We start from the raw sequence: 23,407 nt of genomic DNA, 5'->3' as shown, positions 1-23,407 counted from the left end.
ATTGCAAAAGGGTATGAACTCAGGGAGGTGTGTTTCATTGGAGGCTGTAACTGTAAGAATCTCCTCTACATATTCTACAGTTAATTCCCTAACTGATTATTTTTCTCTCTGTAATATTCCTGGCACAAGGACCCCTTCAAGTGTTATTTGGGGAGAGGAAACAAAGACATCATTCAAAATCACTATTCTGCTGCCTATAGTGGGTGGACAGATATGAGGTCTGAATATTCTGTTTCCATGTGTGTGGGTTACACACCACCTATATTCCTCAGTGTACTCCAGTACAAGGCTTGATCACAGCCCATATTTCAAGTGATTTTCAGATCCAACCAAAACACTTCAGTTCCAAATGGGTTTAGAGTAGAAACAGATTAACATTTTAAAAAGACTTTTTTCTTCCCTGCAAGGATATATCTAGAAATAAACTCTGAAAATGAGTGATGTAGGAGAATAACTCACATATGTTTCTAACTATTAGAAGTGAAGGAACTACAGTCTGATAGTCATTCCACTGACCATCACCCTTCCTTGGGTGTCTTGTTCCTTCCTTACATGCCAATTCAGAAAGTAAGATCAGTGACTGTAATGTTGCTTGCTCTGTGGCCTGAAATTATCTCTTTTCTCCAGTACCTTTGTGTATCCTTCAGGAAGACACTCACTTTTTCCTCTGTGTCCACGCCCTAATGTACTACATGTATATGATTACCACAGATTATCAATATGTTTTTATATGGCAGTCAAGAGAAATTTGTTGATATACATGGGCAGATACTAGACTAAGAGCTAAACAAGAATTATTGCATTTAATCCTTATGCCAAACCCTATTATCACTATCTTAGAGACAGGGACATTTAAGCACAGAGATAATAATTTGTGCAAATCACAAAAATTGTAAATAGTGGAGCTGGTATTTGAACTCAAAACAACTAATGGTAGAGACAGACCATAATCTTTAGTCACCAAAATATATTTCTTCCCTATGTTCCAGCTATTATAGAGGATAAAAAACATAGAGATGACTAAGAAAGAGTAACAAATTTCCAGATCCTTGTGATCTAATAGAGGAGACGGATACTTTGTTCATTTATTAATACACTGAATGTCAATTATCTTCTAGGAACCAAGCTAAGCCCTGAGGATATATATTACATTGACCCTGTCTTCAAGAAAATCATAATTTAGCAGGAATACAGAAGGCAGACATACAATTCTCCTTAGAGTGGTAAATGCTAGAGCAGAAGGAATGAGCCAGGATGAGAGCCAGATGTGTGCCTCTGAAAAAATTGGAAGTGGGAGGCGTAGGAGGGAATGTGGCAAGGAAAGCTTCCCTGAGAAGATTATGCCACAGCAGAAGCTTTATGAACCAGGAGGAAGAGAGAGAGAGTAATTTATGAATTGAGGTAGTGTCTAGGAATTTGTTAATTTGACAGGGACTTAAATAATGGGCAGAACTTTAACAAGGGAGAGGGTGGGAAAGGACATTGTGAGCAGAGCCAGCCAACCAGTGTGGAGGTAGGATCCTATACCATGTTGTCCCATGAATAATAAATTTAGATGAAGCACAGGGTACATAGAAGAAGATAGTAGAAGATGATGTCTAAAAGACCATAAAAGTTCATTGTTGGGTTTTGAAAATCCATGTGAGAAACTTAATTATTATCATCATAGCAACAGGGAAGCATGGTAGGAGTTTAAGTAGGATAAAAGCATCATGAGATTTGGATACAATAGTACTCTAGGCTAGGCACGGTGGCTCACACCTGTAATCCCAGCACTTTGAGAGGCTGAGGTGGGCAAATCACCTGGGGCTGGGAGTTCAAGACCAGCCTGACCAAAAATCGCATCTCTACTGAAAATGCAAAAATCAGCTAGGTGTGGTGGCACATGCCTGTAATCCCAGCTACTCAGGAGGCTGAGGCAGGAGAATCGCTTGAATCTAGGAGGCAGAAGTTGTGGTGAACCGAGATCGTGCCGTTGCCCTCCAGCCTGGGCAACAAGAGTGAAACTCTGTTCAAAAAAAAAAAATAGTACGCTATACCACACCAAGGATCTGTATGGATAGAAGAGCAAAAATACATCTTAAGACAGAAAGGAAAAGAACAATCTTTTATTCAGTGACTATTACGTATGAAGCCTAAGGTTAGTTGTTTATATTTGTTCATTTAACTCAAAATATAACCATGTGAAATAGATACTAATGCCATTATTTTACTGATTGGAATACAGCGCGAAGAGGTTAATTTAACTCCTTCAAACCCAATAGTAAACTAGAAAGGAGTAGAGCTAGAATTTGAACCCAGTCTTTCTGTATCTGGAGTCTGTACTTTTTGCTTACACTATACTGTCTCTAATCCCATGAAGGACTTTGCCAGTGTATATTTATTCTATTAAGCCAGTCAGACCCTGTTCTAGTTGGTAGGAATACAGAGTGATCCATACAGACAAATCTCTACTCTTGGAGTTCACATTTTAGTGGGAAAAGACTGACATTATACTAATGAAAAAAGATATGTAAATATGTTATAAATGCTATACGGAGTAATAAGTATGGTAAGAGAACAATGATTGAGGGTTGGGATTACAATTTTAAATTGTGTGGTCAGGAAAGGTGACATTTGAGTAGAGACTTCAGTGAAGTGGGGAAGTGAACGATGTGGATCTCTTGGAGGAACTTCTAGACAGAGAAAACAGAGTATAAACAGGATATACAAAAAAGACGAAGGATTAGTTAAGAGATAAGGGGAAAGTCAGAAGAACGTGCAGTTTCAAGCAAAGTAAACAAAGTGTTTAAGGATAGAGTGATCAATTGCTGCTGAGTGGTGAAGATTGAAAACTAAGCATATGATTTGTCAACACTGGAAATCATTAGTGCCCCTGACAAGAGTAATTTTAGTGGAATGATGGGATAAAAGGCCTTGAAGTTGGGTTAAGAAACAGTGAGAGGAAAAGAGAGATAGAAAATAGTCTATTCTTTCAAAAAGTTTTTCTATATCAGAGGGCAGAGAAGTGGGGCCAAACAGCTAAACAAAAAATGGGCAATGAGGTTAATTTTTTTAAAAGTTGAAGCACTGTATCATATTTGTATGCTGATGAGACTAATCCAGTAAGAACTAGAAAACTGTGAAGTTAGAAAAATTTTTTATAAAATCTCTATGAAGGTGAATTGAGTTGATATTCAGGAGAAAAGATAGCCTTAGATAAAAGCTCAAATAATTTATCAATTGTAATAGAGAAGGATGGCAAAGTTTCAAAAAATGGACAGATTTGCAGGTTGAAGTGCAGAAGGATGTTCTCCAGGATTGCTTCTATTTCTCCCATAAAATTAAAATAAATGTCATTGTTAGAAGGTAAGTTCCTTTTCCATAATTTCATGTTTATTTAATATGCATGGCCTCTTTCTGAGTATTCATTCTCTCATTCTTAGGGGAATTTTTGACTGATGAATTTGAAAGAATGAAATGAAATTGTTTAGGAACAGCCAACAGAGAAAGTACTTTCCACTGTGCTCTTCCATGTTGTTCAATCCATAGGAGACTACTCTGTTTCTGGGAAGGAAGTAGGCCTGCAGCTTTCAGCTACCTTTGACTGAGTTTCTCTATTAGAAAGACCACTTATATGCAGATACATGTAATATTTTCTTTACCAGCAATAAAGATGATATCTTTAATCCCTATCTGCTGACTCTTGTGCCTTTCTCTCCAGACATCCTGAACTCAAATGGCAGGGGGAAAAAAAAAACCCTGCCATCTCTTCCGACCTCTGAAGTCACCATGCCCATTAACTGAGGATGAAGAGTGAAGGAATATTGAATGTCTGAAGAGTGAGAAAATGTTATAAAATTATCCTTTCAAAAGATGGAAGAATAAATGGACTTGGCAAATGTAACATGGACTTCACCTAAAGTCATCTAAAAAGAAACCAAAAATCATGGTTTTGAGATTTTGTCCAAATACATTATCTCAGGTACAAATGAAAAAAAGTTATTCTAATGTAGTTGGATTTAATGAGAATTGAGATTTTTCTAGAAAGTAAGGTACAGGGGAAAGAAGGTAAAGTAGTTAAAGGTACCTAAGAAATTATTATAAAAATAAATCATGAACTCTAAGCTGATAAGGAAGGAAATGGGCAGATAAGGGGGATCAGGGGCATTGAAAAGATACTAGCATCAATGGTTTGTCTTTCTAATGGGGTCGAAGAATTATAAAAGCAGGAATATGGAAGGGATGGACTGAAAAGAAAGCAGATGATACAAGTATTGTTGTATGTTTTCACATTTTATCATTTCTGAAAAAGGAAAGGTAAGGACAACTTAGATTTAGTAAAATACGGTAATAATCAATAAGGTCTAGAATATGACAATAGTGTTGCTGAGGTGGGTGAAAGTCAACAAACTGAATGAAAATCAACATTCATTAAAATACTGAATGTGACATTATCAAGAACAATGACAGGAGTAGTGATAAGAACATCAGAATATAGGTATTTTCTAAAGTGATTTCTAATTCTCATATGCTATGGTTCTATTATTAAAACAAGTACAGGGAAAACTTACATCATTTACTTTCTATATACAATGAGACTAAAAGATATCCATCAACTGATCAGGGTCTACATGGTATATTATAAGTTTAATTGACATGTAATGGGGCTGTCCTAAGTTCAAATCAAGGTCAAAGAGAAAGACAGACTACTTTTGGATCTGTCACGATAACAAGTAAGTGCTATGAACTACCTGCGAAAAAGATAAGATGTTACCTGTGTAGATGACATGGTGATGAGTGACAAGTCATGGATGCTGTTCCATGGTTTCATTCTTAATCTAAATCACTTGGACAAGAATCATTAACTCCTTTGATCAGAAGTTCTTCCTGCCCATACAATTATATACAATACACGATCACTCTAGGAGGGCATAGTGTCATGAAGGAGAAAACCATAGACTAGTTTTTCCGTACTCTGTAGGTACATAGTAAGTATTAATTCCATAAAGACTGGATGAAGATGAGGGTGGTGGTGATGATGATGATGATGATGATGATGATGATGATGACAATGATGATGGAATTAAAAGGCCAGATTCTCCACACTTGTAAACTATATACCATGTTGGCCAATTATTAGTAAACCGCCATTTGTTGATTATTAACTGTATTCAGGGTCTTAGTCTCAAGTTGCAGTAAGGTAAAAAGAAGTGAAATCTCCAAAAACAAAACTAAAACTTAGGTAAGGAGCCCAGACATATGTCTATATTTACACATACGGACATGACACTTCCAGAAACCACGCATCAGAGTATTTAGTCATGGGTACCAACATAAACACCACACTCCGCAAAAATCAACGGCACGTGTAGAATCCTCCAGTCCCATGAGCACAGCTATCCTTATAATGGGACAGTCCCTGAAGTCATAAAATAGTATCTCAATTGCTCTTGTTCATACAAACCATGAAAGCAATCCTGAAGTAATGATTTGACTTACCATGTTGTTTGATAATAGAGGCTAATGCACAGATGATAGAACACATGGACTTTGCACAAACTGCTGCTGATGAGAGTCATTTCTCAAGATAAATTCATAAATTGTTACACTGATGCCTAATTTTAATACCCTATATAAACAATTTTAGCTAATATAGGTCTACATTTCAGGTCCTGATCACTCCTGGGTACTATCAAAAACATCTCTTAACTTTCTATCTCTCTCTCTCTCTTTCTTTCTCTCTCATACACACATAACATGTGCATACTAAGTCCTATAATGCATATGGAGAAATTGGAAATGGGGTTACTGGAACACAAAGGTCAGATCATGATGTGCTCCCATATTAAATTTAATAGCAAAAGAAAAGGCTAGTCAGGGAACTGGCAGGATCCTAGGCCAGAAAAGAGTAACGAGTAACTGGTGACAACTCAACAAACTCTATCTTGGCTTTCAAGAATCATCCCCACCCAAACAATCTGGCCTCTAGATCCCATTTTGATTATATCTTGTGAAGACACATGGTACAGCAGGAAGAGTGCTGGAATAGTCAAACCTCTGAGTTCCAATTCAGACTCTGCCACTGAACTTAATGCATCCTTAGCTGAGTCATTTTACTTCATAATCTAGTATAGAAACATAAAAATAATGTCTTGAGTGTGGTATAATGGGGTTCCTACTGTACCATAGGAATATAGATGAGGACTTGACTAGCTTTTCCCAGCCACAATCAGCCAGCAAAATGAACATTACTATTTTCCTTACCATCTAATCATTCCTGTGTGCTCTTTTAAACAGTCACATCACAATCATAATCCCCAAGGAACAATATGTGATGTGAATAACACTTTTCAGTTAGTAAAGCACTTCCATGGTGATCCTCCACAAATCAGTGGGTTTGACACGCCTGTTTGCTGATGAAAAAACTGAGGTCTACGACAGCAAAGCAACTCATCAGTCATATTGAAACAGTTAATCTGACTTCCATATGGTAAATTTCTTTTGACTCCCTTAGTGCCCAGCATGAAGCTCTGCACTCAGTGGAATTGAGTGCCATGTCTTCTGCCTGGATGTGCCCTTTTACACAGGCCCATTAAGGTTACTAAGGCCATTAAGATCAATCTGTTCATTTCATATTCCCCCTGAAGGGGGAATCATATGGCAGGGGTCAATTTTGTATTGAGGAGTGGGGAGGACATAGCACCTGCTGCATGGAAAGAGAGCCTGATATTTACCAGGGAAATTCAGTTATCACTGAGATGGATGGGAACCCAGGAAACAAGATGAGAATTAATGTCAACTGGAATACCAATTTTCCTGAAACAATAAATACCTTTTCTAAAACTCTGGCCCTACAGCAGGCCTACATCTTCAGGTTTCACATGGAGAGCCTCAAACTGAAGATGACAGTTAGAAGGCTGTGGTGCACAAAAATTATAAATGAAATTATAATATGTCCTAAGATGCCAAATGACAGAGTTTAGAAAAACTCAGTGTATTTAGCAGGGTGGAGTGAAAAGAGCAAAGGCTTTGGACCTACGCAGATTTAAGCTGGAATCCTAATTCTTTCACTCACTAGCTTTGTGACTTCGAGCAAGTGATTTCACACCCCTGAACCTCAGGTTCCTCATAAATATAATGTATATTATAATAAATGTTTATTATAACATGCATTAGAGATAATGTCCTCCGTAAAACAGCAGAGCAGAAATGTCAAGTGTATATGTTACTTAAATTTGGTGCTCATTAATAGTACCTAACAATAATACAGTATCCTATATAGTTTTAAGGTCTATTCCTAGCAGTCAATTCCAATGATGTCATCCGAGCTCTGCATGCAGAATTCAAGTCTCCCTCTTAGGGTTCCATTACCCCTTGCACAGAATTCTGATCTTGTACTTGCCACGCCATATAGTAATTATGACAACTCTGTGTCCGTTTCATTCAGCACTATATTCTTAGGGCTTGACACATGGTAGGTACCCAGCAAATGTTAGGTAAATAGATGAATAATGTATTCCCTAATAGAATACAAACCTCTCAAGAATGGGAACTAGGTCTCATTCTCAAATTTAATCTTTATGAGAATGGGGACCATTCCTGCTTCGTGCCTTGATTCACTGCTGAAACACTAGTAACTAGGCCAGTTACTGGGGTTAAGTGAGCTGAGCCTATATTTCCAGCAGCAGTTCAGGACCTGAAACAGAGTGAATGCTCTGTGAATGTTTGTTGAATGAATGAATGAATGAATACAATCTTTAACTAGTCCTTTTACTAAAGTAGGTAAAGATTCATCCACTTGGGGTGACTAGTAAATGGTCAGTAATTACTGGGTACATCTTGGTTAGAGATAGTATCAAAGCTGCATAGTTCCATTGAGATGAAGGCAAATCTTGGATGTCAGAGCTATAAAAATCCGTAAAGACTATCCAGTCATCTTATGCTAGTAAAACTCACTTATGCTTTTTAAATTTTTCTCAAAAAATGAGGCTTTCACTATTATTTCCATAATGCTAAGAGTACTGGGAAACCATTAAAGCATTTTAAACAGATTTCCATTTTCCAAGACCAATCTGGTTGCAGTATTAATAATAGTTTGGAGGTCAACACAACCTGAATGCACGTAACCAGTAAGGAGGCTATTGCAGTAGCCCAATGAGGAATGATAGTAACTTAAATTGTAGAATATCAATGGAGATAGTGAGAAATGTACAGATTCAAGAGCCAAAGGATACAAAATCAACTGGATATGGTAATGAATTATATATAGGGGATATAAAAGAAAAAAATGGGTTAGAAATATCAGTGGCATTATTCTGTTTTTGTTTTTCTCCCCTAATGGAACTGACTTTCTTTAAAATAGTAGTCCTGTCAAATTAGTTTTGGTATTTCCAGTGCCTCATATTGGGCCTTAAACATAGAAGATACTTGGTGAAAGTTTGCTGAAAGAATGAACAAATCATTGCACAGCAAGCAGAGGACAAAAGGAGCAATATTCAGAAGTCAACACTAGCAAGGGAGAGGCCAACAGGTCTGTAACTACTTGGCTGCAATTTATAGGAAGAACTGGCAGATTCAAGACACTACTAGATAGACTATTAAGGAAAAGCTATGACACAGAGAAACAGACAGACATGAGGTATAATGTGATATCTCTGTCTTAGTAAGAGAAGAGATGTAGTAGTTATGAATTATGATAAAGCCAGTGAAGCAGTTATGAATTCAGGCTTTCAGCCAGACTGCATGGGTTCTAACTCTGGCTCTGCCTCTTCCTGCTATATGACCTTCTTTAGGCAGTTACTTAACAATCTCAGCTTCTTTATTTGTAAATAAGACAATAATAGTAACAATCTCACATGATGGTAATGAAGAGGTAGGAATGAATTGGGCACATGTGGAGGTGGTATGGATCGTGGCCTTACAGGATCAGAAAGTGCATTTTGAGGAGGAGGACAGCTTGGTCATTTAATCTTATCATTTATTGATTCATTACTTATCATTTATTGATAAGTCATATAAAGCACTTATCAATGACTAGTAAAATATCTTAACACTCAATAAACATTAGGTATCAACCAATATATGAGGCCAAAACAGGAAGAAAAATAATAATAGCAATAACTGTCATTTATCTGGCCCCTGCTAAATGATAGTCTCTTTCCAATAACCATTTTACAGATGGGAAGAGTGAGGCTCAGAAAGGTTAAATAATTTTCCAATAGTAAGTGGAAAATTTGACACCAGGTCTGTTTGAACTTCAAGGCCCATGCTATACTGCTAACTTTACTGAACTATTGAATTGGGTCTCCATTTAGTCCCTGACCAACCATGGCCTTGGTATATCTAGTACGGAAGATACTGATCCAGAAGATGGGAATCAAATTGCCCAAGTAAAAGCATAGAGGCTTGAGAAGGGAGTGGCAACAAGGAGTCAGACAGAATCTGGTACCCTGCACAGATGCACCATACATCCATATACTCCATGAACCAAGAGCAGTGTGAGCCACATATATGGGACATGCACCCTGTAATTCATTCTGGAAAATGGATAATTATAGGAGGTTGTCAGATTCAATAGGCAAATGCTGGGGAAATCAAAACAACAAATTATGTGAGAGCTGATATTTGTTCAGGCAGACATCTGTCTTCTGTTAGAGAATTTAGGGATGTTTTTCAACACAATGTTTTAAATATGGCTTGGAAAAACCTCTCCTCAGCATGGTCTGCATGATACAGCCAAATTCCTGTTTCCACTGGGTCTTTTCACACTCACAGAGGGCTGGTTCCCACAGTTATGGTGGAGGTAGGGAGGGACAAGGACATATTTAGGCTGAGATCCCTCTACCCAGACAAACCAAGCTGTCCTCCTCCTCAAAATGCACTTTCTGCTGCTGTAAGGCCACGATCCACACCACCTCCACATGTGCCCAATTCATTCCTACCTCCGCAGCCCTGTACACTCTGTTCCCATGGATGGCCTCCTTCCTTGGCTCTGTCTCTCCAAACTCATCCTTAAACATCGAGGTTCTTCAGAAAACCATCCCACACTACTCCAGACTACCCCCAACCTGGGTTCCAACACTTGGCATCTGAGCTGCATGGTCTAGAATTTGATCATCTACTGTAGCTTTGGAGTAAGAGAAGAGAACGGTGCCTTCAGTCAGAAGAATGAATCCTCAGCCACAGCTCTACTACCTCCTGGCTGTGGGGACTTGGGAAAAATCCCAATATCTCTGTGAACCTCAGTTACCTCATCTGTAAAATAAAAATGCTAATATCTACTCACAGGGGTATTGCCTAGGTTAAATGAGATAATGCATTTAAAGCACCACTCAAGATAAAATTTTCATGTGCTGCCTAGTGAACTCATCCAAGTCTGTCTCATCTTCCTGGGAGCAAGAATTATGATGCACTTTTCTTCCCTTCCTCAGAATAACAATCTGCTTCGTTGTAGTTGACTCTTTTTCTCTATATCCCCACATGTAAGATAAGCCAGTCAGAAGCTCCAAACCAATGAAGGCCCTGGGTCAGTGCCATCATAAATTTGGTTTTGCCTGTTCTCCTTAATGGGATTTCTAAGGATGCTGGGGAGAGAACTGTACAAAAATGAGGAATAACAGAATAGAGGACAACAGAAAACAGAAGTTGTGGCTTCCCTTGGGAAAATTTAGGAATTCAAATCACAGTGGTAGTCAGCCAGACGTAGGCAGTGGTATCTGGTGGATCTTAGCTGCTGAGGCACACGACTAACTGCCCCAGATGGCTACATTAAGCAGGGGTGAGAATAGAATAATTGAGCAAAAAATCCTGGGCATATTAGACCAGTTTCTAAGGTATTACTGGAATCCCACCCTAAGTGAGACAGGGGCAGAAGACCAAGTGAAGAATGACCATATTTAGAAGTGGATCCTGAAAGATAGCAAAAAAGGATACTAAATTGCAGAGTTCTGAAAATAATAAACCTTTCTCTTCAAGGTTCCCTCCCTTAGCATTTTGTTTCTACAATAGAAGTATAAACTATAAATTCTACCATTCATACGCTAGAATTTGGTTCATATGGTACCTTGTACCTATCACAGGGTAAGTGCTTGATACCGACTTACCTTGAATCAATCTTTAACGGAAATATCCATAATCTGGAGTGAGTTAGACCTGCCCTGCCACTTGATAACAATTTGGTCTTGTTCAGCCACTTAATCTCCCTGAATGTTAGTTTCCTTATCTGTTTAATTGGGCTAATAACATGTCTTCCCCTGGTTACTTCAATTGATATTAGAAGCTTGACATGAAATAGTGGATGCAAAAGTGATTTGTAAACTGTGAAACATTAGAAAGATTATTTTTATTCATTGTATCTTATCTTCCTAATGAGGCTATAAATCCCAATGGGTATAAGCTGGGTTTTTTTTTTTGGTTTTTTTTTTTTTTTTTTCATCATCTGATCCTTGTCTCCTAGGGGTAAAAAAGAGGAGACCATTATTATTTGAGCTGCCTTATATTAGACACTGTACTAGGCACTTACATACCTCATACAATTTTATTTAGTTCTCCTAACAACTTCATTCATTTTCCCCCTAGACCTGGCTGCTTTCCAAGAAATAACAGATACTCAGTAAATACTTTCAAGATTGAAATATCATAGTTCCATTTTTCACACTTTGGGGTTTGAATGATACCATTAAAGAATAGAAGTGCTATGAAGGGTAATAAGTGCTAATAAGTGACAAAATGGCAGTGATCACCAAGAAAGAAAGGTCCCTTCATAAACATAATCCTGTCTTCTATTCTACTAAAAAGTGTCAAATTCCTGTTCTTAAATCTAATCAAATGTAGAGAGTGATTCTTCTGTCCCAAGAAGTCTCCTGGTCAGAAGGTGATGTTTTTCCTTATATTCACGTTCAATCCTAAGGATTACAAAGAAATTTAGACATTCCCTCTGTATCTCAGAGGGAATTTGAGGAGAGACTTTAGTTCGCTTAGCACATATGTATAGTAAAAACTGACTTCTACTTTTAATTTTGCACTAATCAGAATCAGAAATGGTTCTGCCACCTTCTAGTTCTGTTTGAGAATCTTTGATATGACTTTACTGGCGTGGCCCTTCTCATTTCCCCTCCATCTTAAGGGAATTACTGCAGCAATTGGCCTCTTCATTGCCCATAAACATGCCATGCTTATACTGAGGCACTTGTAATTGCCTCCTAACTGCTCTTCCTGCCTCTCTTTGGCCTATCACAACCCATAGTCACAAAAGTGTTATTTCTAATAAGCCAATCTGATCATGCCCCCTCTCCACTTCCAAAGCTCCTCATCATCTGTGAGATGAAGTCCAAATGTCATCGTATGTTAAGCTTTCCTATCCCTACCCCCACCCTCACAATAGGTGCGTACATACCTATATAACAATGTTACATGTTTCATTTTTATTTACATACTTGTGGTTTTCTGAATTTTTCTTGCTCTCCCACTTTCAGGCTGTAAATAAACTGAAAAATATGCTGTCCTATTATTTGTTTAGATAGCTCTTATATTACTCCAAGAGTCAACTCAAACACTGTCATCTCAAAGAAGACTTCCATGATCTCCTGATATGTAGCCCCCAGTCTACCTTCTCTCACTGATGTCGCTTCTCTTTCTCAGTATTCTCAGAGCCTCCATAAGCCTGTCACAGCACTGGCCACTCCATGTGGTAGACCTTTGGCTTTTGACAGGTATAAGACCTGAACAAAACCCCAACATTAAAATATAGACTATCTAGCTGAATTAATTCATTACATATGAAGTAATTACATATGAAACTGAGGCCCAGAAAGGTGAAGGTTTCTCAGGGTCTGGGACTGGAACCCAAATCTCTTGATCTTTAGCACTTATTCCAAATATTAAAGATAAAGAAAAGAAGAAAAAAACTAACATTTACAAGGTGCCAGATATAGAACGCACTCTCATACATACTAATCCTCTGATATACTTGTCTTAACCATTTTGCTCTTGTCGCTGTTCTACAGAGGAGACCAGGTCTCTAAGAGTCCAAGGTCCACAAGCTAAGTCAGGGTAGAATTGGGATTTCGTACTTGTCTCTGCCTCTAAATACAGTGCTTCTTCTTTAATTAGCATATATTTTTCTCTCACTTGAACCACTCAAGACTGTTTTAATCGCTATAGGAAGAACAATGCAAGAATGTGGGAAAAAGCAGATTTACACCAAATATAGTGTACATTGGCAAAATGATTCTGCCCTCAGCACACTGAATGTACATCTCTAAATGGAGAGCTGAGCATAATTGAGGAAAAGTACCATCAACAGATGCAATCTGTGTTTGCAAAACCACTCTTACCCTAGTTCCCACAGACATGTATGCAAATGTCAAGATATACAGGTTGCCAGGAGCCCTGATACTAATTAGGGCAAAGATGTCTGTCCCTAGACAAAGTCAGGTGCCATTGCTATGTCATTTAAGAATGACTTTTGACCTTGTATGATAGATTTATGCAAAGGCTTACATTGAAATGTCAGTATTTCTATAAAATTACATCACATTTGTGCAGTATAGAGGATAAGAACACGGGTTTTTGCAGTCAGGCACAAGAGGCTCTGCCAATTTTGGCTTGCCACTTACTAAATGTGTGACCTTAGCTTCTAAGAGCCTCAATGTCCTCATTTGAAAGATAGGGACAATGATAATGTCCTATAAAATTGCCATGAGATTTAAACATGGTGGTGGAGGTAAAGCACTTAGCACAGGGCACAATTTGTGACAAATCTCTCCCCTTTATCTCCTTCTACCAATCTTAATGTCCCTCCAAGTGTTTTAATATGTATTTGATCCCCACAACAATCATGTGCATTAAACAGGGCAGATGCTGTTTCCCCATTTTACAGAGACTCAGGAATTCTACGTGGTTTGCTTGGAAGTACCCAGCTGATAATTATGTGACAGAAATGAGAACCAAACCCCAGTTTTCTTAGTCCATACTGTGCTCCATAGGCTCTGTGGAGGAGGCCAATAAGTAAGACAGACCAGGTCTCTGTCCCCATAGAAATTCCTCTTGACATAACAGATTCTACAGAAAAGGGCATAGGAAATAACCATAGATGGCAGAAATGCCTTACCAGAGACGTTATAAGCAGGTCAGCTACAAGCAAAGCATCACAACTCTTGTGTAAATCCCCTGGCTGCTGAACAGGGATCCACAAAAGTCTGGCTGGAGGTGATACCACTTGTCCATAGTTAACGATGTGCCAAAGGACCAGTTACATGTCACCACAAGAATACAACAAACCCTCCTTCCCTTTCACCACCCTCAGAATAGGCTGTGATGTTACTTTAGAAATGTTTCAATGTGTCTATAGAGCTATTTTAGCATTCTCTTAGTTATACCAATCAACACTTCAAAACAAGAGAAACTTGGACATATGTTCTTCCTGATCATGCCTCACATTGAACTAAAACAGTCTTAACACATTAAAAACACGAAGGAAGTTCTTGCTACTTCCCCCTCACACCTCCCTGCTTCATGACCCAGTTTAGGGACTGATTTTACTTGGCTTATGCAATACTCTGCCTAGTTCCCTGCCCTCGCATCTCTTTTCTTCCCAGAACTGGTGGTCCTTGACCCAATCCTGTTCTTGCAACTATTTAAGGATCCCTCCTTTGGTAGTAGGAAAATCAGCATCAAAGCAATCTCAGCTTGTTCTGTGTCCCAATGCCAGGCAATGCCCAGGTGACCAGCCAATTAAAAATGAGCTGTGGACTCTCTAGCCCTGTGCCCTGGTACTTTCCCTGTATCAGAATGAGCTCTCTCTATACACTTCTGCCTCCATCTAGGGTCTCAGCTTCTCCCTCCATTCTTGGACCTGGGACCAGAGTTCCCCGATGTTCCACACCATCACAATCTGGGCATAATTTGGCCTTTCATCTTATGTCTTTTCTCATCCTTCATAAGAGCTTTGGCAGTAACCAGCTTGTTGAGCAAATGCTCCCCAACACTCTGCCTCCCCTATACATACATATTTCTTCATTCCTATATTCATACGCCCCTCTCCCTGGAATATACCCCATTCAAACTTTGCCTTCAGAATTCCTATTGCATTTATTCTTTAAGGCTAATCTCAAGAATGCCCTACCCTGTTATCCTCCAAAAATGGGAAAATAAAGCAGGAAAACTGTCAAATGTGGTTAAAAAGTGTGAACTTTTAGTAGTCATACTTCCATACTAAAAGTATGAACTTTTGTAGTCTTGTAGTCATACTTGTCCCTAGCTTTGTGGTCCTTGGGAATGAGCCTTTCTGGTCCTCAGTTTTATCACCTGTAAAATGGTGAAAATAATACCAATTCTACATGGTAACAACGATACCAAGCCTGACACATTGCGGGTACTCAATAAATGACAGCTATTGTAATTACAAGAGAGTGTGTACACAAACAGCTGTCAAAAGAATTAGAATGTAATGGGTATCACAGATCCAGGAGGAAAACTTACATCTGCTTTTTGGCCTGGAAGCCTTCTTGAAGGGCAAACTTTTTACTCAGCCCTGGAAGATGGTTAGAATGCCAACATATTATAAAGATAATAGAAAAAGCATTCTAGGAAGAAATAATGACATAAGTAAAATCATGCAAGTGGGAAAATGGGCATAACTGGATAGTTGAAGCACACAGGTTGACTGAAGCCAACCTGGGGAGGGGAGGGTAGTCAAGAGACATATTGCTAGAAACAATTTTGCTGGAGATTAAAACTATGTCATCTACAATGTCCATCAGATGAAGTGAATATAAAAATTCTTACTACCAGAAAATTTGGAAAATATACCAAATCTTCTTTGGCATAGATCCATGAGGAGGTTTCTGTGAGAACAATTTGGCTTTTGCCAGCATTCATAAAAGGTATAAATAAGATTCAGAATTAAGTACAAAGGGAAAGCTAAAGCACCCTTTTTATTTGTTAAGACACAGCAGCCTTTTTGGGGCTTTATTAGAATATTCTTGTGCCAGCTGTCTCTTTTCTCCAACTCACATTCACACAATATGCCTCTCTCTTGTTTCTCGTCAGCACTGCACTAGGATACTAATGAGTTTTCGGGAATAGAAAACCCAATGGAATATTAAAATTGGAAAGGAGAGCTCGTTGAGTTAATTTCGCTGAAGTGCATCACAACACACTGCACTGTTGTAAGAATGAATATTCAAATAGGAATTCAGTCATGGGAAAATTAATTAAGGAAAATGTTATTGCTAATATTGCTTTTTATATGTATACATATGCAGAGACACCCAACCATCTACTGGCTCCACACTGACAATAATAAAAGCTAAACATTTATGAAAATCAAATGTTCAAGACCTCTTGCTGAGTTGGTGTTGAAAGATTTTTAAATTAAAAAAATTATGATTCCAGAGAATTGTTTCTAAAACACAAATCATGTCACATCACTCGTTTGCTTAAAATTCTTCAATGGATCCAAAACATTCTTCAGAATAAAGTCAAAATCATCAGGGAATTCAAGGCCCTTCACTATGTGGCTCATGCATACTTCCCCTCATTTCACCTACTGCATTCTCCTAAATATATTGTGCTCTTGCAAATCTCTGTCTTTGAACATGCTGTTCACATTGTGCGGAATATTCTTTTACCCCTTGATATGGTTTGGCTGTGTCCCCACCCAAATCTCATCTTAAATTGTAACTCCCACAATTCCCAGGTGTTATGGGAGAAATCCAGTGGGAGGTGACTGAATTATGGGGGTGAGTCTTTCCTGTGCTGTTCTCATGATAGTGAATGAGTCTCATGAGCTATGATGGTTTTAAAAACAGTAGTTTCCCTGCACATGTTCTCTCTTTATCTGCTGCCATCCATATAAGATGTGATTTGCTCCTCCTTGCCTTCTGCCATGATTGTGAGTCCTCCCTAGCTATGTAGAACTGTAAGTCCACTAAACTTCTTTCTTTTGTAAATTGCCCAGTCTCAGGTATGTCTTTATCAGCAGCATGAAAACGGACTAATACACCCATTTTATCAATTCATTTCTGCAGATGCCAGTCAGTATCATCACCTCCTTCCTCTGCCAGAGAAAGGGACTCTCCTGGGTGTTCCCATAGCACACTGAGCTCAGTGTTAGTTGGAAAATGCTGTGCACCTACACAATGCTGGAGATTATGCCAGGCAATTGCACATTTTATTGTCATAGTCTGTTTACTTGGCTGCTTACCCACTAGGCAGAATATTTACTGATAAACTAAACAAATAATATGTAACAGTACTATGCTCAGCACTGGGATTCAATGGTGAACAACAACAAAAAAAACAGTCCCTGCCCTCAGACAGATTATAGTCTAATTATATTTTGTAGACAATTATTACATGTCCTTTGAGTAATAATCTCTATCCTCCTAGTAGTTGAATACTTCTTGAATAAACAAATAAACAAATGAATAAGTGGGTAGATAAGGTGCTTCTTAACTTGAAAGGAGCAGTACACAGATCTTAGGGAGCATAAAATTTAAGAGCAACTTGGTACATCAGTAAGACAATCGAATTTAGAATAAAAATACTGATTCCCAGTCCCCAGATTTACTAAATATGTGATTTTGAGCAAGCCTCTTAATCTCTCTGAGCTTTAATTTTCTAATTCATAAAATATTAATGCCTGTTGGTTTAGAAGGAGTGCAAAGTTTTCACTTTTCTCTTTAATATCCAAAGAGTAAAATCAGAAAGAACACAGTGGAAATACTATTCCAGTGGGTCATAGGTTTTAGGGCCAACTCTGATCAACTGGTAGTTGCATTCTAGAGCACTATGTTGAGAAGGTTTCTGAGACAGAATCCAAATTCAGCAGGAAGAAGTAATGTGATCAATTAGCAATGTCTGCCCAGAAGGAAAGAGGAGGGTACCTATGCATGTAGCCAGATATTTGTTACCCTATAGCCAGTGAGCATCCATAGAAAGCTCCTAAGGAGATGAGTGGCATACATTTGAGAGCAGTATGGAATGGAGAGTAAACCATAGTCTGGCAAACTGGACCATCAGAGAGAATCCTCCTTCTCATAATGTCCTTTTAGCTACCTAGAGTAATCTTTCTCCTCTTATAGTTGTCTGGAATTGTCCTTTTTTTATTTGTGGACTGTGAACACCTCGTTCCTGGCACATAGGATAGGGCTGATGTGTTGAACAGATAAGTGAGTGAATGAATAAATGAATGAACAGCTGGTTTTCCTCTCTGCATGACCTTGGCCAGATCCTTAATGTAACATATCAAACTACAATTTGATAGAGTTTGTTGAGTAACAGTTTACATAGCACATTCACCACCTTTAGCTCATTCGATCCTTACTGCAATCCAAATAGGTGGATAATGATATGACTATTTTATAAATGAGAAAGCTGAGGTTCAGAGATTAAGTGTCCCCTTTTGTATTTATCCTATTTAGTCATCAGTTTCCTAATCAGTGAAAAAAGAGAAAAATACATCTTAGTTTTCTTACCTCACTGGTTTGTAGTGAGGCTCAAACCATTGTCAACGAAAAAGCACGATTTGAACAAAAGGCAATATCTTGATAATGCTTTGCTTGCTGGGAACTTTGCATTAATTCACTTATTTCATTCTCATGAAAACCTGAAAAAGTGGATATGATATCCAAAATTTATTGATGGAGGAACTAAGGCTCCAGGCCCAAGGCCACTAAACTATTAAGGGATAAAATCAATGTTTAACTCTAAAACCCATATTCTTTTCTCTGTATCATAAGATCTTTCCTTCAACAGGACACCCCTGTTACAATAATGCATTCTTTGTTTTTATTTTTCCTCCAAAGATTAGATATATTAGCTGTGGCATATGGCATGTGTAAACACAATTTCTTTAAGACAGTCAGGTTGCTAGCATGTTCTATGTAATTCTTTACAGGACTACATAAGGCAAGGAAGGATTTTCAGAGGCAAATGAGTATATGTACCAGAGGCCAGAAAAGTGGTTTCCTCTAGACAACATGGCTAAGACTGGACCTGCCCATGAGTCTAAGGCTGCACACAAAGTTTCTAAGATAAGCAGGGCTACAAAAGGCCTGTGAAATGCTGCCTATTGAAATGCAGGTCTCACAAAATAATCTATAGCTCCCTCGTCTCCTCAGGGCCTGCAGGTCTGGGCTTTGTTCCTGGGTACACAGATGAGTCCTTTATTCTATTGTTTAAACAAGAAAATTATGGTTCCCTGAAGGGAAAAGGCTTGAATCTGAGCTTAACTTTTTATCAATCATGTTAATTTGGAAATAAGCTATTGGTTTGACTTTGCATTCATCAGAGTCAAGGGTGGATTGTGTTCCTTTGGTCTCCTTTGTCCTTAATTAACAGTCATTGAATACCCATATTAATTAGTGGGGCTGAGAGATATTTTGCCTCACCCTTCACCATGGTGGATAATTAAAAGTCCCATTACTAAAATAGTTGCACTCTTAATTTCTATAAACCTATTATGAAAACAATAATATGATTATAGAGTAACTTCCCTTCCTCTCCAGCCTCTTTTCACTCTTTTAGTCTATTTCCACAAAGTTCTTAGAATTGTACAGGAAGGACAGGCTCACACATATTATATGTGCTAACTTTGGATCTAATCACTTAGGGTATATAATTAACAGAATAAATCAAACGTGTTCCTGAGAAGTGAGGAAGAGACCCACTAGAACTAGAAATGTTCTATGTGGTTTTACAGGCCTGGAACTCTTGCCTCTTTTGGAATTAATGTCAAGGAAAAAGAAAACCTTTGTTCTCAATTGGACTGGAAATATCCATAAAGGGTTCCAAATTGGATGCTCTGACATCTTTGCTCAACTAAATTTAGCAAATATTTTTAAGTATACATTTTGTGTTGAGCACAACGCATGAGCGATACAGAGATGAATCAGAAACAGCCCCTGCCCTCTCAAAGAATTTATTATCTAGTGGAATGGAAAGTTCCTTAAAACAATCAACTCAAATACAAAGAAGGTCTTGTATGTTAAGAGAAGGAAGAAGTCTCCACTTACAAAACATTCTCTAGGCTGGGCACAGTGGCTCATGCCTGTAAGCCCAGTACTTTGGGAAGCCAAGGCAGGTGGATCACGAGGTCAGGATATCAAGACCATCCTAGTTAACACGGTGAAACCCCATCTCTACTAAAAATACAAAAAATTAGCCAGGTGTGGTGGCGGGTGCCTGTAGTCCGAGCTACTCGGGAGGCTGAGGCAGGAGAATGGCATGAACCCGGGAGGTGGAGCTTGCAGTAAGCCGAGATGGAGCCACTGCACTCCAGCCTGGGCAACAGAGTGAGACTCTGTCTCAAAAACAAACAAACAAACAAACAAAATTCTCTAAATCAATGTCCCCCACTGTCTAACGGACTAGACTTGGCATTTCCTCCAGATTCTCCCACCACACCCTGTACTTCTCCAGTCATATCACCTAGCACAAGATGTGTGTTTAGTCTGTAATGCAGGAAAGTTTCATTATGACAGTAACTAAGTTTGTCTTAGTCAGTTTACTATTCTCAATGCTGGCATACTATGTGTACTTAATAAATATCTATTGATTAAATGAATGAAAGGGCACTTTTTAAACTTTTATTTTAGGTTCTGGAAGTATACGTGCAGGTTTGTTACATGGGTAAATTACTTGTCACTGAGATTTCGGGTATAAATGATCCCATCACCCATGTCGTGAACACACTACTCAATATGTAGTTTTTCAACCCTTGCCTACCTCCCACCTTTCTCCCTCTAGTAGTCCCCAGTATCTACTGTTCCCACGTTTATGTTAATGAATACTCAATGTTTGCTCCCACTTATAAGTGAGAACATGTGGTATATGTTTCTCTGTTCCTGCATTGATTTGCTTAGGATAATGGCCTCCAACTGCATCATTGTTGCTGCAAAGGAGATGATGTTGTTCTTTTTTATGGCTATGTAGTATTCCATGGTTTATATGTACCACATTGTCTTTATCTAATCCATCACTGATGGACATCTAGGTTGATTCCATGTCTTTGCTATTGTGAATACTGCTGCAATGAACATATGCATGCATATATCTTTTTGGCAGAACAATTTACTTTCCCTTCATTATATACCTAGAAATGTGGTTGCTGGGTTGAGCGAGATCAAAGTTCTTTGAGAAATCTCCAAACTGCTTTGCACAGTGACTGCCCTAATTTACATTCCTACCAATAGTGTATAAGTGTTCTCTTTTCTCTGCAACCTCACTAGCATCTGTTATTTTTTGACGTTTTAATCCGAGCCATTCTAATTGGAATGGGATGGTATCTCATTGTGGTTTTGATTGACATTTCTTTAATGACTAGTGATGTTGAGTATTTTTAATATATTTGCTTACATGTTTTATATAATTGTTTTATATTTATTTATATACTTGTATGTCAACATATAAATTAATTAACTAATTAATTAATTAATTTTGAGATGGAGTTTCACTCTTGTTACCCAAGCTGGAGTGCAATGGCACCATATTGGCTCACTACCACTTGCCTCCCAGGTTCAAGTGATTGTCCTGCCTCAGCCTCCAGAGTAGCTGGGATTACAGACACATGCCACCACACCCAGCTAAATTTTGTATTTTTAGTAGAGACAGGGTTTCACCATATTGGTCAGGCTGGTCTCAAACTCCTGACCTCAGGTGATCTGCCTGCCTTGGCCTCTCAAAGTGCTGGGATTACAGGCATAAGCCATCGTGCCCAGCTTATAAATATATGTTTACAAACATGTTGACTTTATGTCTTCTTTTGAGAAGTGTCTGCTCATGTCTTTTGTAAAAGGGCATTTTAGTATTAGCCAACTATGCTAATATGAATAGTAACCTTACACAGACAGAAGCAAAGTTCTAAAAGACACCTTCTTTCACATTCTACTACTTGATACTCACAACAGCCCTTGTACTGTTATGAAAAAAAACTGAGATGCAACAATGATAAGTTGGTGAGGTAACACCACAACCCAGAGTGCCTAATCTTAAACTCATTGCTCTTTTTATTACTGCTTCAATTTCCTACTCATTATTGGTCTGTTCAGGATTTTTATTTTTTCCTGGTTCAATCTTAGGAAGTTGTATGCTTCCAGAAATGTATCCATTTCCTCCATGTTTTCTAGTTTGTGAGAGTTTGTCCATAGTATTCTCTAATTATCTTTGGTATTTCTGTGGTATCAGTTATAATATCTTTTTCATTTCTGATTATGTTATTTGTGTCTTCTCTCTTGTTTTCTTGGTTAATCTAGCTAGCAGTTTATCAATTTTAACATTTTAAAGAACAAATTTTTCATTTCATAATCCTCTGTATTTTTTCTTGGTCCTAATTTCATTTTATTCTGCCCTGATCTTTGTTATTTCTTTTTTTCTGGTAGCTTTGTGTTTAGTTCATTCTTGTTTTTCTAGTTCCTTGAGGTAACATTATATTGTTAATTTATGATCTTTCTATTTTTCAATTTAGACAATGCTATAGACTTCCATTTTATCACTGCTTTTGCTGTGTTTCATATATTTTAGTATATTGTGTTTTCATATTTATTCATTTCAATTTTTTTTAATTTCTATTTTAATTTCATCATTGACCCAAAGATCATTCAGGAGCATGTTGTTTAATTTCCATGTATTTGCACAATTTTGAGAGTTCTTCTTGGTATTGATTTCTAAGTTGATTCTTCCGTGGTCTTAGAAGACACTTGATATAATTTCCATTTAAAAAAATTAACTGTTTACTGATACTTGTTTTGTGCCCTAACATATAGTCTATGGAGAGTGAGTATATTTCATGGGCTGATGATAAAAACATACATTCTGCAATTGTTTTATCAAATGTTCTTTAAATGTGTGTTAGGTCCATTTGGTCTAAAGTCCATTTTTTGTCCATGTTTCTTTGTTGATTTTCTGTCTCAATGATCTGTCTGTTGCTGTTAGTAGGATGTCGAAGTCCTCCATTATTATTATGTTGCTGGTTATCTTCCTTTATGTGTAGTAATACTTGTTTTATGAATCTGGGTGCTCCTGTACTAGGTGCATATATACTTAGGATTGTTATATTCTTTTATTGAATTGATCTCTTTATCATTATATAATGAGCTTTCTTGTCTATTTTTTTGCTATTTTTGATTTACAGTCTGTTTTATTTGATATAAGTATAGCTGCTCCTGCTCAGTTTTGGTTTCCATTTACATAGAATATGTTTTTTACTCCTATACTTTCAGTGTATATGTGTTTTTGCAAGGGAGGTGAGTTTCTTGTAAGCAGCATATAATTGGATCATGATTTTATTTCCATTCATCCAGTCTGTATCTTTTAAGTGGATGATTTAATCCATTTCCATTCAAGGTTAATATTGATATGTGAGGTTTTGTTCCTGTATATTATTAATTTTTATCTAATGTTTTGTAGATTCTTTGTTTCTTTT

The 23,407-nt window shown here is 37.8% G+C and overlaps 1 protein-coding gene across 15 annotated transcripts in view; it reads right to left on the bottom strand.

The window, feature by feature from the left end:
• LOC107126370 (AGBL carboxypeptidase 4) overlaps positions 1-23,407 on the bottom strand; it is a 1,456,730-nt gene that overhangs the window by 664,669 nt on the left and 768,654 nt on the right. Inside the window, exon 1 of one of the 15 annotated variants that reach the window (XM_065522925.1) lies at positions 14,093-14,290. The exons of the other annotated variants lie outside the window; for them this stretch is intronic. The gene's annotated coding sequence lies outside the window, so the exon portion shown is untranslated. Of the gene's footprint in view, positions 1-14,092; positions 14,291-23,407 lie in introns of those variants that run through there. 15 annotated transcript variants of the gene reach the window in all.

Source organism: Macaca fascicularis, chromosome 1, assembly GCF_037993035.2.
Source record: "Macaca fascicularis isolate 582-1 chromosome 1, T2T-MFA8v1.1".
NCBI classification, from domain to species: Eukaryota; Metazoa; Chordata; class Mammalia; order Primates; family Cercopithecidae; genus Macaca; species Macaca fascicularis.
This window is presented reverse-complemented; position numbering and strand designations above follow the sequence as displayed.